This window comes from Triturus cristatus, chromosome 1_1 (genome assembly GCF_964204655.1).
Source record: "Triturus cristatus chromosome 1_1, aTriCri1.1, whole genome shotgun sequence".
Lineage (NCBI taxonomy): Eukaryota > Metazoa > Chordata > Amphibia > Caudata > Salamandridae > Triturus > Triturus cristatus.
Window position 1 is genome coordinate 1,304,918,162 of NC_140579.1, and position 16,811 is coordinate 1,304,934,972.

The 16,811-nt window shown below is 48.7% G+C and overlaps 1 protein-coding gene across 7 annotated transcripts in view; it reads right to left on the minus strand.

Annotated features, from left to right (window-relative positions):
* Nucleotides 1-16,811, minus strand: part of MAGI3 (membrane associated guanylate kinase, WW and PDZ domain containing 3) — a 2,362,625-nt gene that overhangs the window by 333,519 nt on the left and 2,012,295 nt on the right. The gene's annotated exons all lie outside the window — the stretch shown is intronic.

The following is a 16,811-nucleotide window of genomic DNA, read 5'->3' on the forward strand; positions in this document are numbered from 1 at the left end:
CTTTGTTGAAGACGTGGTGAGGGCAGGGGTCCGATGGGGATCCAGAGTGGATGGAGTTCATGGTTTTGATGGTGTCTTCGTTGCTGACGCTGGACCAGGCGGTCAGGCGACTGGTGCGGGTGGTAGTCGCAGGGGTGGTGGACTCAGTGGTGGGTGCGGGGGGGGGGGGGTCGGAGTTGAAGCTGTCGTGGATGTCGGTGATCTTGCGGTGGAAAAAGGTGGCCAGGGAGTCGCACAGTTCTTGAGATGGCGGGATGTCGTTGGTGTTGGAGAGTTCTTTCACGATGCTGAAGAGCTCTTTGGTGTTGTGTGCGTTGTTGTCTAGGCGGTCCTTGAAGGCGGTCTTCTTGGCGGCCCTGATGAGTTGGTGATGTCTGCGGGTGGCGCTCTTGAGGGCTGTGTGGTTGTCTGGTGTTCGGTCGTGGAGCCATTTCTTCTCCAGCTTCCGACAGGTGTGCTTGGAGATCCGGAGGTCTTCGGTGAACCAGGCGGCTTTCTTGTTGGTGTGGTTGGTTGTGGAGGTCTTGAGAGGGGCGAGGGTGTTGGCGCAGTCGTTGATCCACTGTGTGAGGTTGGTCGCGGCGGTGTCTGGGTCGGTGGGTGGTCTCAGGGTGAGGGCAGTAGTCAGTTGGTCCTCGGTGACCTTGCCCCAGCAGCGGCGCGGTAGCTGTTGGGTGCGGTGGTGTGTGGTGGGTTTCCTGAAGGTGAAGTGGACACATCTGTGGTCGGTCCAGTGGGGTTCGGTGGTGTGGTTGAAGGAGACGTGGGGGCTTGCGGAGAAGATGGGGTCGAGCGTGTGTCCAGCGGCGTGAGTAGGTGTCGTTACGAGCTGTTTGAGTCCGAGGTTGGCGATCAGGGCGGTGGAGTTGGCGTCGTTGTTGCTCTCGAGGTGGAAGTTCAGGTCCCCGAGGAGGATGTAGTCCGTGGAAGCGAGGGCGTGGGTGCTGATGAGGTCGGCGATGGTGTCGCTGAACTGTGGGCGGGGTCCGGGAGGTCTGTAGATGAGTGTTCCTCTGAGGGTGGTTTTGGGGTCTGTGTGGATCTGGAAGTGCATGTGCTCGGCGGTGGTGAGGGTGTCGTCGGTGTTCGTTGAGATTTTGATGGGAGTCTTTGTGGATGATGGCGATTCCTCCTCCCACTCCGTTGGTGCGGTCTCTGCGGGAGATCTTGTAGCCCTGTGGGATGGCTATGGCGATGTCTAGTGCTGAGGTGGCGTTCAGCCAGGTCTCCGTCAGGAAGGCGGTGGAGTCTAGGAGGTCCCAGAGTTCGATGGCGTGCTTGCGAGCGGAGCGGGTGTTGAGGAGAATGCAGCGGAGGTGGTTGGGTTCTCTGGCTGGTGGTTTGGAGGGTTGGATGCTGGTGAATCTGCAGTTCCGGCAGGTGAAGGGCCCTTGGGTGCGCTTCGGGGTGGCCCGGTAGCAGGGGTGGTCTCGTTCGGTGTTGAGTGCGTGGAGGGTGCTTGCGTCGTAGTGCAGTCTGGCGTTGCAGGAGGTGCGGGGTCCAGGGGCTCTGGCGCTGCGTGCGGTCCAGGCGCGGACGGGCGCAGACGGGCTTGCCTTAGGCGCGACTTCGGCGCGACAGCGGCGCGCCCGCTGCGTGCCCGCTTCGCGGCCTCCATATGATGGGCAGAGGGAGGGAGGAGCAGCTGGGAGGTGGGAGCGGGGCGGCCAATGGGAGTGAAGGGGTTGGGCCGCAGGAGCTCAGCGGCGGGAGAAAAACGGCGGGAAAAGACGGCGGGAGAAGCAGCGAGGGTCACGGAGGGAGGGGGGGGATAACAGAAAAAAAGGGGGCACAAAGAAGGGTGAGAGCACAGGGGTATAGAAATAAAAAGGGAATAAAAATACAGTCAAGTAGGCAAATGCGGCAAAACGGAGGTGACAGGCAACACCGCACACAGCCGGGATGCAGACGGCTGATACGGGTCACACAGGGGGCTGTGTGGCGGTTGGGGGGAGCGACCTGCCTGGTGACAGGGATGAGGCGGCTAGTTTTACCATTGCCCAACGACCACCAATCCTGCCCTCACCAACCCGTGTCAAAGGTGTCTTCTGTAAAAGTGCCAGTTGCAACCGATGTCTGTCAAGGTATGCGAACACCTGCCTGATCTTCTTGGGATTATTTAATCTCCTCACATTCCATGTCATCAGTCTAATGTCACCCTCCATTAGTCTATTGTCAGTGTGGATCGAAATTGTCGCGAGTCCACTACCAAATACTCAATGGTCTGCTTAATCATATTATCCTGCTGTACCAGGTGTGTCATACCACTTGAGAAACATTACAAAGCCCACCCACCCCCACCTACTTCAGCATCCCAATCATGCCAAAGACAAATCCCAGATAACACTGCATTGAAAATAGCAACCATATCGGGGAGTACCCACATGGGGGGCGACCAGGTACCCATGTCCCACCTGCGGCGCACATGTGGCCGGGCATACTTTTCTTAGGATCAACCGGCTTACACATTGCATCTCCTTTAGACCAATTCCTCACATAGACAGTAGGAGTCCCCACCCCCAGCCATCGTTATATTCCAAAACAAGTCTCTGAAGCAAGCCCACAGTCTGCAAACCCAATATAATGATGTAATGGATAAACCTTTGACGAGATTCCTGTCCATACAACATGCCTCCCAACCAGTGCCGATGGTCCCAACTGAGGGGCTATAATGTCTTAAACATAATACTGAAAAGGATAAACATCCCCCTATCCCCATCAGCCACTGTCCACAGCCCCATCTACAAAACAAATGACATGGCCAAAAGCACTTACGGGTCATCCAAATTGTGAATCCAAGTAACCTTCTCGCACACTATAAACCACTTTCTTGTGTCCCTGAGTGCAAGAAGGCTCCATATACGAGGTGTTACCTTAACACCTTATAAGAGTCCCTGTAGAGATATACCTGGACGACATACAGCTTTTATTCCTCCGAGTGCGTAAGCGACACGTTGCTCCTCGCTGCTTTCCTTCTAGCATGGATTTGCTTCAGAAAATCCTGCGCTGCTTTGGGAGATTGAAAAATCTTCACTTTACCTTCCACTGTGATCCTCAGCCTGGCGGGATATTGCATTGCATTACGGGATCTCCAGCGCACACAATTTCTTCTTCACCTCCGTGTATTCCCAACGGGCCATTTGCACCACCCTAGTAAAATCAGGGGAAAAAGTCACCATATTTCCTTGGTAGCACGTGTTTTGCTTTTCCCTCGCCAGTCTAAGGACAGTGTCCCGATCTCTGTAGTTTAAATCTTTGCTACTATGGGGTGTGGCGGCGCACCCGGAAGTGGTTTAGGTGCCAATGAGCGGTGCCCATGTTCCACAATTAGTACCTGTGAGAGAATTTCTGCTCCAAACAGGTCCTTCAAGCATGCCCACGACCTAGTCCTCTAAACGGCATGTATTTGTGCTCTCCGGAACACCCGTTGTTCGTATGTTACTCCATCGAGAGCGCGCCTCCAAGTCTTCATTTTTAGCCCTGATGACCTCTAACAGCTTCTCCATTTCTTGGCACTTGGCTGTCGTGGAGTGCAACTCATCCTCAACAGCCGAAATACGGTGCTCCACTGTCGTAAGTCTTTCTCCCTGCTTGTCTAATGTGATCGCCATTTTGTCCATCCTGAGGGATAAGTTGTCAATCTTGCCATCTATGGCCTGTAAGCTTTGTTGCATAGCCTGTAGTGTGTCCTCTAACGTGGAGTTATGCAATAGGGCCTGCTCCAGCTCAGTGTCCGAATGCGTTCCCAACGGGCGATTCGAGCCGCGAGATTCAAATGAAAGTTTTGGCTGTTGTTGGTCAGTCTTCCCCATAGTGTTTTGTTGGGGGCCAATTACTGAGGATATTGCCCAGGCTCCACGTGCAGCTGTCGCTTTTCTCCGCACTGTGCTGCGAATCCACACTTTTTCACCCCCTTCAGTGAATTCCAGTTCCTGGTCTGCTGCAAGTGTAGTCACGAGGCACTGCCCAACCTTATCTGAGGCACAGGCCTCCCGCTACTGTTCCGTTTGCACACACCAACTCTATTGTTTAGGTGTCATCAGCAGTCTCAGCCCCTAATTATGGGATTTATCCATGACCTTGTCACCAAGCGCTTTATCCAGTGCGACCACAGCTGACAACCAGGCAGCCTCAGGTATCTAGGGCAGCGGCGCTCGCGGATTGCTGCCGCGGCACACAGTGGTCACCAATATCTATTCCACACATTTCCTCAGATGCGTTCCACTGCAGCACCACCAACCCGGTCAGCGGGATGCGATCCGCACTCCCGGGGCAAACGGGCTCCCTTTGTCAGATGCTCCTCGCTTCTCAACCCGCACGGAGGACGGTGGCACATGCTCGCGTCACGCCTCTTTATGTAGCTACGGTCCGATCTTGGCCCCCCGCCTCCGTACGCCCGGAGCGCGATTCCTGGGCCGCACACCGCCACAACTGCCGCTCCTGCATGTATGACGTGCCGACAGGGCCCACAGTCACAGGCCGTCCGTAGCTGCGCCGCTTTTGATTGCAATGGCCGCACCCCGCTACACCGTCCACGGTGCCGCCCACACTCCGCCACTGCTAGACGATCGCGGGCAGCAGTCAGTTCTTCACTTGCCTGTCGGAGCTACTCACATGGATGTCCGCCACTACAGCCTTGGCTCCGGAGCAACAGGGTGTGCGCCGCCCTACTCCACGCTATATTGTGGTTCAAACCAGGTATGCCGCCATCTTGTTCGCCGCCGATCACGCAGTTATATTTCCAAACTCAAGATGTCTCGCTGTTGTTGCAGTACGATACTACCGCACACTGGGTGGTTCAGTTTCTGTTCCACTATTCAATGCTGTCAATTTTAAGATCCGATGGACGCCAGGTCCGCAGATTTCTGATGGATTATTAGCATGGCCGGCAGAGCTGCACTACAGTGCAGCCATCTTGCCTCGGGTTTGCTAGCGCCCCCTTGTCAAGATGTTCATCTTGACTTCCACTGAAGAGAGCTGAAGGTCAGGGACCTTGGCTGCCCTTCTCACCACCATAGCATATGAAGCTCTCTCCTCCGTAGCCACGGTAGGGGGAGGAAGCAGGCCAGAATCTGGGGAGGTATCCAGGCCACTGGCCTCACTGAATTTCGCATACCAGTCCATTTCGTGCTCAGGTTGGTCTTGTTAAGGGTCCAGCGACCCCTCCCAATCTTCCTCTATTCCTAGCCCCTCAAATAAGGCTGAGGAATCAACCTAGAACTCAAAGGTGACATTGGCGCCATAATCTGTGTCGATGGGCGCTGATTCTGTTCCAGGTCATCAGGGTTGAGAATGGAGCTAGTGCCGCCAGGTGGCGCCAGGAGTCCCAGCACGGGGGCCAGGGAAGGTCCCAAGGGAACGCCAGCGCAGACCCGATGGAGCCCCTTCTCAGCCTCTGGGGCCCGAAGGCACGTCTGGAGGGTCAAGTCCCCAAATATGAGGCACATGGCATCATAGAATTCTTCAAACTGGGCGGTGATCGCTCTGGCTCCTGGAACAGCAGGGAAGCGCGGAGCCGACCCAGGCACAGGTTCTGCAGAATGACTTCGACTTCTTGTGCTTTTTATGCCTCTTACCTGACCAACTCGACGACTTCGAGTAAGAGGACGAGGACTTGGGACTTTCAGAGTGGTGCCCGGACATGCCGTTCGACTGGGACTAGGAACGAGACCTACAGGGTGAACGGCGTGAAGTTGAACACCAGAACCCTTCATCAAAGCCTTCGGAGCCATGGACTGGCAGTTGGAGCACAACTTCGAATCATGGTCACTCTCCAGGCACCAGAGACAAAGTGTGGATCTGTCACCGTCATGGAGCGATGGCAGGCGCCACATGATTTGAATCCAGAAGTCTTCTTCGCTATCGTGGAAAAACCTACACAACCCAAAATTTTGACAAAGTATCGAGAGAAAAGCCTGTCAAAAAGTGACAGAGGTTGGCTCTCTCTATGTATCTGCTCTCGCTTGCAAGAAAAGAACGAACATCAGCGTGCCGAGGTGGTGCCTTTTTAGGTGAGGCGGACGTCACTTCCAGCGTGGACGGCGATGCCATATGCAGCCGACCGATGCCACCTACTGGAGCGCAAGGGTATGGCTCGAGCACAATTCTTCTGGATCCAGCCGGACGCCTGGGATATTCTAAGGTAAGGAATCTGCGGCTAGATGTCTCTATCAGATAGACATATATAACCTTTCTATAAGGCCACAGTACATGGAGCAGAAATATTCCCATGGCATGGAAAGGTAAATGTCACCTGTGGACTGCAGCACTTATGTGTCGTCAATTAGTGTGGGAGAGAACACATGGCTTCAGGCCTACTGGAGTAGCCTGGCTGGTGCAGTTTAAACCTGCAGTTCAACCTGTCACAATTACCCTTTTGACACACAAAAACCTCCCTTTAAAATAATAATACATAGGTCTTGTAGCCCACAATTTAAGGTGCATGGTATTTATTAGTGGAGCATGTAGAAATTAAATGTTACCATTTCACTACAGTGGCAAGGCTCCTAAATCTATTATCATTCTGACAGGCTCTGGCTGCCCTATAAGTAAATCCAGAATATCTTGTGTTTGGGACCTGCCAGAAAAATAATTCAACCACTATTTTTTTATATTTATTAAAATCCGAATTCACCAGTGAAGTTGAATTTGTAATAAACAGTTAGGAAAAATAACTTTCAAAATATTACCTTTTCCCTACCGGAAACTCCTGGAAGCCAACTTGAATTAACTCTCTAGCAGTTGCCCAGCCAGTGCTTGACCTTAATGAGGTCTGAAAACTGCTCCGAGAGCAAGAACAATGTTTTTCATCCTCTTGCAAGAAGGACAGTCAGGGTGGATTTAGGATCTTCATTAACTTATAACAGGCCCAGTACTTCAAAAATGCAATGTGAGACCTGGAGAAGACAACCCTATGTTTCTTTAGCAAGGCTGGCCCCAAACACAGTGAGGGATGAGGTGGCAGAATCTACCCCCTGAACTGGTTATACGGGATCGCCAAAGAAGGGACTACTCATTTCCCTTGTCACACCTCTGGGTGTGCACACAGGCTCTGCACAAGGGAAGAAGGGATCATCTATTTTGGATTTTGGGATTGTTTACAGAAGGGCAAACAAGCACTGCTGCAAAACTGGGTACCATTGTCCCTGGGAACTTTTAGACCATTGTTTAGAGAGGAGCCTGGGGTTACCCCATCCATTTGCTGGTACCAGTCATAAATGTGCCATTCCATGGACCCCCCATCAGAACACTCTCTGGACCTGTGGAAGCATCTGTTATTAAAGACCTGTGAGGAGACCAGAAGGGCTGGACCTGCTCCCACTTGAACCCACGACAAAGAAGTGGGCTCCGAGGGTCAGTTGGCTGATCTCCTGTGTGGCAACAAGGACACAAAGGAGCAGTAAAAGGCCTTTTGCCTGAAGTGAACAGCTGAACGGTAGGAGCGGAACCTGAACTGGACTCTGCTGGTGGCCACTACTGGAGTGAGTCTTGACCCCCAAGTGCTGTTCCTGAAGCACTGGGACCCTTGGCTATGTCTATCCCGACTTCTAACAAAAACTCTAAAATAGTTGTGACTCAAAGTTTTTGGACTTCCAGCCACTGGAGAAATGGAATCAGCCACCCAAGCCGATACAGACAAGGCGCAACTTTGCTGGGCTCTCCTGCTTAGAGCTTCTCTGCAGCATCAAACCCATTTCAGCAGGGCCCTTGGGGAGAAGGTATCTGGCCTTGAAGAACCCATCGTCAGATACAGCCTGCAGCCTTACCACACTGGTAGATTTAGATTCTGAACTCCAAAAAAGAGACTAAGATCGAACAAAGAAATCTTAACTAGGCGAAGATGACAAAGGTATCCAGACGGCTTCTTTGGATACAGCCTGAAACCTTCCCCAGCTGGAAGATATCGACCAAGGACCCAAGGTAAAAACTCCAAATGGGACGAACTTGCTTGGTGTAGCCGACCTGCACTCAATCATGGAAGGCCTGAAATTGTGCCTAGGTCCCGTTCAACAACGACCATAGACTATCATTAGCACTTTACTTTATGTTGGTGCTTTTTATTTCAAATCTTCCAAAATTCATATTTCCGGTTCTCCTTATTAGATTCTTGTTGTTTTGGTGTCATTCTTTATTACATTTTCTAAATTGGAGTGGGATTTTCACTGTGTCGCGTTTCAAATTTTCAAGTGTTTTGGTACTTCTAAATTGTTTACATAATTTCTTTAAGCAAATGCTGCCTGCTCTACACCATGACTACCAATAGTTGAGTTCAGGTTTAAATGTCAGAAACCTTCAATGGACCTAACAGGTTGGTAACTTTATACCTGTGATGGACTTCCATCCACCCCAAATAATTCCTTTCTTACTCCTGGCCTAATCCACCCTTCATAAAATCTATACAAATCTGCTTTAATGCTTCTACCTCTCTTTGCCAAAAGCTGTTTGGGAGAGGATTCTTCTATAACTTATATTCCTAGAGAAGTGTCCTGCTGGGTACCCCAGAATCAGAGGTAAACAGGAAAGTGCTGACTAACGGCAAGCCCACTGGCAGTGAGGAGAACAAATGGAGGAGAAAGGACTGTGATGGTAGCCCAGGGCATTCCTCATATGTTATCAGATTAGAATTGTCCAGCTCCCAACTGGATCTCCCTCGAGGATGCAATGGCTTTGACGGTGTCCTTGCAATCCTCGGGGAATCAGCCAAATCAGTCAGGTGCAGTTTTTCCGGGCAGTAATCCTCTTGTTTGGGTCCCAAACCAAACACTCTGCTACAGTGGTACTGGCAGCCTCTTCTGGCACACGGGGTTGCAGCATTATTCCTGTTTGGGCACAAACTTTTACAGTGCGATCGTCTTTACTAAGGCGGCTCCTCCTGCTATATGGGGTCACTGATATCGGAGGACACAAGTCTCACGCTCCTGGCACAAATAAGTTCAACTGTGGCCCCCTCTGGCATACAGGATCACTGCAGCACAGGTCTGGTGCCTCCCGCACAGTGCTCCTCACACAGGTTAGATCATGGCTCCCCTCTCTTGGCATATGAGGAATCACTGGGCTGTTCCTGCACAGGGCAATGACCCGATCGATGCGCAGCTGTTCTCCTCCCAACTCACTCATGGAGTTTCTCTTGGTAGGGGTCGACTGAAACTCGCTTCCTTCAACGTTCTCCTCTTCCTCACAGGGCACACTGGTTTTGGTAAGCAGGCAAACCCTGGGGCTCTAGGCTCCAGGGCAGGCAATCTTGATTTTCCCTGGGTAATGCTCCCTCGTCTAGCTAGCAAGCATTGGCCCCCAGGCCTGGTCACAGTCAGAAGTCTTGCAGAGCATCCCCCTCTCTCACAGCCCGTCTGGTTGTTTGGCAGGTGACCAAGTTTAGGGTCTCAACCCCCCCTTCTTATAGTCCATTTAAAGACACCAAAACATGATAAAGGGTCTGAGTCTTTGAAGTTTAATGTTGGAGTTCTGCTTCTTTTGAAGTGTCCACTTCTCTTTTCCTCCTTTCAACTTGAAAGAATGTCTGTCAAAGCAGGAAATACTCCAGAGCTGATTGACCCACAACCGAATTCATGGAAGTGACCAGAGTTCACACCTGGATGTCAGCCACAGGGATATGTGCATCAAAAGGTTACTCCCAGGCTTCCAGCCCTACTCTTTATGACTCGTTTATCAGCCCCATCTCCTTTCCTGAGACGTGTCCAGGCCCCTTCTTTGTCATCTATCACTGAATCAAAGAGAACCCATTTGAAGTGTAAGGGAAGGATCCCTTCCACCAGTGTCGCCTACCCAGTTCAGAGGAATGCAGCAATATACAAATCTATCAGGGGAGATTCTACTTCTCCTTATGTCTTTACCAGACAGGCCTGCTCTTTCAAAAATGGAACCCAGGGTCATCCACGTAAAGTACTAATGCAGTCAAACTCAGTCAGTGTACATTCAAGTACAGTCACCTGGATGCATTGTGCCACTACAGACACCCATGTATTCCACACATGAGTTCAATCTGTTCCCATTGCTCAGTACTGTAACCTTTTTTTAATAAGGTACCAGGGTGTGATACTACCCATGCGCACTGCACAACACTTCATCCTTCATGTATAGTACTTCACGCAAGCATGCATACACCCAGCACATGCTTTCATTTCACATACACTGCAGAGCCCTACATTTTTCATATCATGCATTTCTAGCAGGGATACATACTCCCAACAGATGCATTAATCCCACATGTAGTACACACAGTGCTACTCTATCTCTGTACTGTACCCTTCCCAAGCACCCATACATCCAGTGCAGAATCACTACTCCTGCCTGCACAGCACTTCACATCTACCTGATGTAGGCAAAGGGTGAGTTAGGCACACAGGAGCAGAACTTTCAAAAAGATGAGTGAGCCGGTCAGCCTCACTCCAGTGGCACAGGGTAAAAAGGACCTGTTCACTAGTACTCATCATTATATGGTATGCTGCCACCACTGCACTTGTGCTGCTTAACTCTTGGTGAAGGTAGCAGCCTTCCACCACTATGAGAGTAGCGCTTTGAGTGCCCCTCCTGGTCCAACAAGACCACAATTCAAGAGACAGGCCTATGTCATGGCACACATACATGATCCGTGTTCGCCTAGGACAAAAAATGTGCATTACGGATCCAGACAACCCTTACAGTTGGGCACTCGGGTCAGGGACAAGTCTTTTACCATGCAGAGGACTTTTCCATCCCAAAAGAGAGATTAGATGCAAGCACATCAAAGCATACTTACCAACTTTACTGGAGTATTTTATCACATGATGGAAGCCACCACTGTTGTGGATCAGAGAGTGACAGAGCCCACGCCCAGGCGGATTATGAGCCTTCGTGGCAAGGTTAAGCAGGCACAGAATACCATGTAGAGCCAACCCAGGAGAAACTGAAGACCAAGCCATGGCAGCACAGTTAAGCAACCAGAAAGTAAATATGGAACCCTGGTGGCACAGGTACTATCTGAGAATACTAGATAAAGCCCCCAGGAATCGACCTGAGCCAAAGCCTTGGAGGCACAATTACAACCAGAGAATACTAGATAGAATCTTAGAAGTGTTAAGCAATGAGAAATATGGAGCCCAGAACAGTGAAGAAAACCAAAGCATACTATGTAGAGTCCAGGCAACAGTGACGGCAGTCCAGGCACTGGCAGCATGGATTGTTTTCTATAATGTTCTCTGCTCTGTTCTGTTCTTCTACTGGTCAGTAGAAGCATTGTATTGTACACATTTAAGAGTGCTAAAAACAGTAGGTGATTTCTACTGGGAATTTTGGATCTGTGGAGGGGAACCGCTGATGAACGATGTTACAGATTCAAACAGCAGAAAATGAAAACATCTACTGGACCCTTGGGGTAAAAAGATTCTAGAAAAAGGTTCACTATTTTCTGACAGTGACAAGTTATCACTGGGTAGGAGTGTTAAATGGGAGTCAGCTGAAGAGGGCAGTTGGTTCAGAGGGTGTATGAAGTGAGTGCTAAGGAGGGAATGAGAGGCGAGCTCTAGAGAAAGGGCGATGCGAGTCTACAGACTGGATACAGAGCCAGAGAAAGAACGGCCGGACAGTAGCATGGATTGCTACTGTCGGAGAAAAAAAAACATACCCCAAAATGTACACACCACAAAGAATTAGCCCAATAATTTACATCATCGGGTTCCCCCACAGATTAAACAGCGCGTTAAGGCACCCCATATATATCAATTAGCAGAATAAAACCGTTCCAAAAAGTAATGAGGCCTACTCAATATTTGACTTCTATATCACAAGGGGCTTTATTACAAAATAAAAAATAAGCATTACAGAGTCCTTTGCAAACATATACAGGCAGGCAGAATCAGAAACCTTTCTAATTCAGAAATGAGCAGGAAAATCAAAAAGAAATAGGACAGCACCCCTAGCATAGCTAAGTTCTTAAAATATCTCAATAATTTCTGGCTCACCCCCAAAATCAAGGGGTTCTTATAAACATTTCTTGAATAACAAATTAGAAAAAAAACTGCAAAATCATTCTGACATGATCAGTATCATTTCTTTAGAATATTAGAACACAAGAAAAATACACGTCATTACCTTAACACACAACACCATCCCATTTCTGAAAAACGTATTCAACGCCTTCTATGCTAATGTCATCTGGCGATATTTCAACTAATATGAAACATTTAAACAATAGGACTTTCAGTGAATGAATAGACTAGTGATCACAAGGGAAGGCAGAGGAAGGGACCTTGACAACGTTACAAATCAGAGAACTTTAGACGAATGGCTGATAAGGCAGATACTTCTGTTTTAGGCTCTCTATTTCAGGCATTGTTACATGGATTACCCCAGGGTCAGGAATACTTTCTGTTTAAATTTGGAGATCCCAGGTTTTATAAAAAAGTAAGACTAAAGATTTTAATAGCTGCCCAAAAAAATTGGGGGTTTTTCAGGAAAAAGATGGGAATTCACTATTATGCTCCTCAGGCCCCGATTTGGGACTCCCCAGGGACTCCCGAGTGTTTAAAGGATCAGCTAGCTCGCCCCCTGAGGTCGGCCGGTATAACACACTGGGGAGATCTTCTAAAGGATACGCAGCTCATGGATTGGGATTCTCTCTGTAGATTGACTGGGGGTACACTCACCAGTTTAAATATTATCAACTATCGGGTTGGTGGGCAACTCTTGCGCCGTCGTCTTGTTCATCTAATCCAAAGTTTGATTTAGTAAATAGGAAAGGGACCTGGAAAAAAGAGCTGGCATTTTGGTATTGGGCCATGACGGGTGAAGAAGAAGTGCCGGAGGCCGAACTCTTAAAAATATGGGGTGAGCAGGTTGACTTAGATCATAACAATCTTCAGGAGCTGTAGGTGGATTCTTTTACAATGCTACACACTGTGGTCAAGTCAGCTACACTCAAAAGGAATCATCTGTTTACCCTGTATAGAGTATACATCTCACCTAAGAAATTAGTAAGAATTACAAACCTAGAACATCGATGCCCTCGTTGCAGGTTCCTCGCCGCTGACGACATACACATGTTTGTTGATTGTCCATTGCTGGTGAGTTATTGGGCTAGAATAGGCGAATTTATCGCGGCAGTATTGAATATACAATTTACAATCACTTCAAGGATAATCTTGTTTGGGCTAGCTAAGGAATATCGACTTGGCGACATGGACTCCAAATTTATTTTTTATGTAATGTTGTTAACTAGGCGAGAAATATGTAGGGCGTGGAAAAACGAGAAGGCACCTACTTTTTCAGACTGTTTGAAACACATCATCTTTACTTATGAGTCCGATATTGCTTGCGATCCTTCAAGTGGTGTAAAGATATGGGCAGGCTTAATGGCCTGGCGGAACAGATGAAGGTATTCCGATGATTTTACCTGGGCACTGTTGGGGCTCGATCTCTAACATCGTTAAGGGGCCTCTCAGTGAGAGAAGGTTGGAGTGGACAGAGCAAACAGTAAAATACTAGAGGGGTTAGACCCTTCTCCTTCTCCCCCTGGGTTTTAAACATCGGAACCGTATAATATTTACTGGGGGTAGAGGGGAAGGGGCTACCCATCTAGATTGCCCTTCCCATCTGGTGGCATATGAGGAATAAAAAAAAAAAAATTTTAAAAAAAATAAATCATAGAGAACAGGAGAGAGTTAATCAAAAGCAATGTAATCATAACGGTGGAAATAAACTACTACACGTTGCTCTGCGGATCCTGTGGGGCGAAGATCTACAGGGGTGGGGTTGAAGATGTACGGGGGAGGACAGGAGCGAGTTAATAGTGTTAGCATCCATCTTGCCTAAAATGTTTTTTTATATCAAAATGTGGCATAATTTAAACAGATGAATAAACCCACTTCTACACATCATATCAAATACAATAATGTCAAATCAGCGTATATATGTATGTATAAAAGAAAATTTTAATCATTACTAGTTCAAAAAATAGAACCCCCAAAAAACAAGCTAACACTACACCAGCCACTCGTCCATTAGTAACACTCAGGGTCGACTGCCAGCACGTTCATTCCTGACACAGGGCAGGACTCTCAACACCACCACCAGGCGCCAGCCTCATCCCTCTCGTACACGGAGGAGCCCTATGCAGAAGGCTCCCGAGTACTGCTGGCCCTGGTGCCGCAACTTTTCCATCTGCATAGGCTTTAAACACACTAAGCGTTTTAAAATGATTACACACTGCAGTATTGGGACTGGAGTATGCCGTTCCTCGCGGATTCCTGAATAATTACGCACCCAAATGCAAGGCGCAATCTTCCTCAAGAGAGGCTTCTGATATCTCCAACAAAGAGCACATAATCACCCTCTCAGCATCAGAGGGCTGAAGCCTTCAAATGTTGCCATGTCAACTGCTCCTGCAAAAACTGAAACCAGCACCACCGCTGACCTGATGCTAGAATCATAATTGAAACGCTCTGAAGCCGGACTTTCTTGCAGAACTTGGCATCAGCAACTCCCTGTAGTATTCAACTTGGGAGAAGGGGCACACCGCTGAACGCATAAATGACAGATTGGCACAACACGCCATTGCATGTAGCTTCTCAGAAGGGGCACCCAGCAGGCCCTGGGATCTAATACCAGATTAATCGGAGACACGCTGTGTGACCCTGGACAAGCCACTAGCAACCAAGAATTAGGCCAAAGGCAGGTTCCTCTCCAGGGGCTGTGTACTCTGCTCCCTCTGACACCACTGCAGTTTTTGTCCGATTCCTGATAATATTAAACAAGGGATGCACAAACAACTATGCGCAAGAATAAGAGGTCCTGCTCCTGGAGATCCCTGTAGAGGTACGCCCCCCACACCCCTCCAGCACAGCCAGTGTCACAGAGCCTCTTTAAATCGAGCTGGGCGACCACCTCACCAGCCGAGCCCCAATCCCAGAACTCATGGCATGCAACGATATGCATTGCTTCATCCTGTGGTGTTCTGATCTGTTGCATCATGGCTCCAGTGAGAACTTTATTAAACGCCCTCAAGTTACCTTCAACACCTCAGAGCACTCAAATAAGGGAAGGGATAGAAGGGCAGCCGCATGTGAGGGCAACCCTGAAATCTGGGCATCCCTCTGCCACCTTCCTGGTGTAGATGGTTCTAGTTAAAGAAAATATACAAATCTTGGTATAAAAATGTTTCTTTGTCCGTTTATCTACCCGCATATTGTGTAAACAGTGCAACTAAAGACAAGAAGCGATCTATGAACCACTATTTTTAGACTGCGTTACTGTGCTTTACTGTTCCTCGTGCGGTGTTGGGCTAATGAACAGGTACCACAAAATGTGATGGGTGGGGTCACTAGAGCCAGTGCATCTCACCACACGGATCTGGGTAGCTTTCCATTATATCACTTGTTTTAGCCTACCATACGCAGACCTAAGTTCCCACTGCCTGAAAAGGAGCGGTATAACCCCCAACTGCTGGGCAATGGCCTCGATGGAGGGGAATAAAGGCGATCATGTCCTTATCAGGCCTTATCGGTGAGGAACAGCTTGAGACACTAATCACAGCATGTTTGCGACTAATGAATCCTACTTACTGTGCCACAATCCCTACATCACATGTTTTTCAGTAATAATGTTGGTGCCAAGTTTGTTGGCAGAGAATTTAGCTGGAAAAACTAGAAGAAGACTGAAAGACATCAGCTGGTTGTGTCATTTATTAGAATCAAATTCCTCACAGATTGTAGGCGAGTTCCAGTCGACAACGTAGGTTGCACTGCTTTCCAAAAGCACACACACATGGGGTTCCCTAACAACTCAAACTCAGTTTTGACTGCGCCGTCCGCCAAAGTTACAACACATTGGTTCCCGTCAAGGCTTGAAATACCCGCTGGGCTGACGAATATTTCAAAATTTAACACCGGTCACCACCTCTGTCAGGGCGACGGAGTACTTTGGTCCAACACCCTAGAGGAGAAGAGGCCCCTAAAACACTGATGTTTGAATATGCTGCTGATCTCTGGCGCAGATGTGAGATCAGGGTATACAGTCAACCAGTATCCCAGCAGGCCTTATCCAAACTCCATCAATAGACAAAGATGGGAGTAGAAGGAACAAGAGATTGTATGGAAGAACCTCAGATCTATGACAGTTATCAAGAGACAGTTACTATTTCCTTATCTACCTTAGGACCTTGTTCGAATAGATGCAGAAGAGCAGCAGTGGGATGGGGTAATGCTGGCTGGGCCTTTGAACCCCACCCCACCCCCACCCCACACCCAGGCCCTGCCTTTCTATCTGCCTATCTGGGGTCTCAGTGACATGTGATTCCACTTGCCCTCCCCATGTCAATCAAAGAAAGAGAGAACCCAACCGTGGTGCTTTGTCAACCATAAAATATGAATTATTAGACAGTAAGAAATCATTTTCAATACAATATTCACAGTGCTTACATGCAGATACCTCCTTTAAAGGTACCCATAATAGCTAAACAGATACCTAAATGAAAACATGCAATCTGTAGGCATATCATTTTATAATCATGGTATCAGATTTTATAGACAGGGTGAAAGAATTAATCGTCATAGTCCATCAGCAGAAAATATAATGGGCAAAGGTGGGCCAGGGGTTCAACGCTGTGATGTCACGGTTCAAAGTGCGCATTAAATCACTTATGCTACCCACATAGGTAATGATCGGAGTGGAGTAGACAAGTAAAGGGCGAGGGGTTTGTGCAAAGTGAGTGAGAGGGTAGTGAGGCAGGTGCACAAAAAGAGACCGGTGCAGAGGGAGTGTTAAACTCTTCACCTAGGTTAAAAGACTGCAAGTTCATGCGCCAATTCTGTAATCTGTCC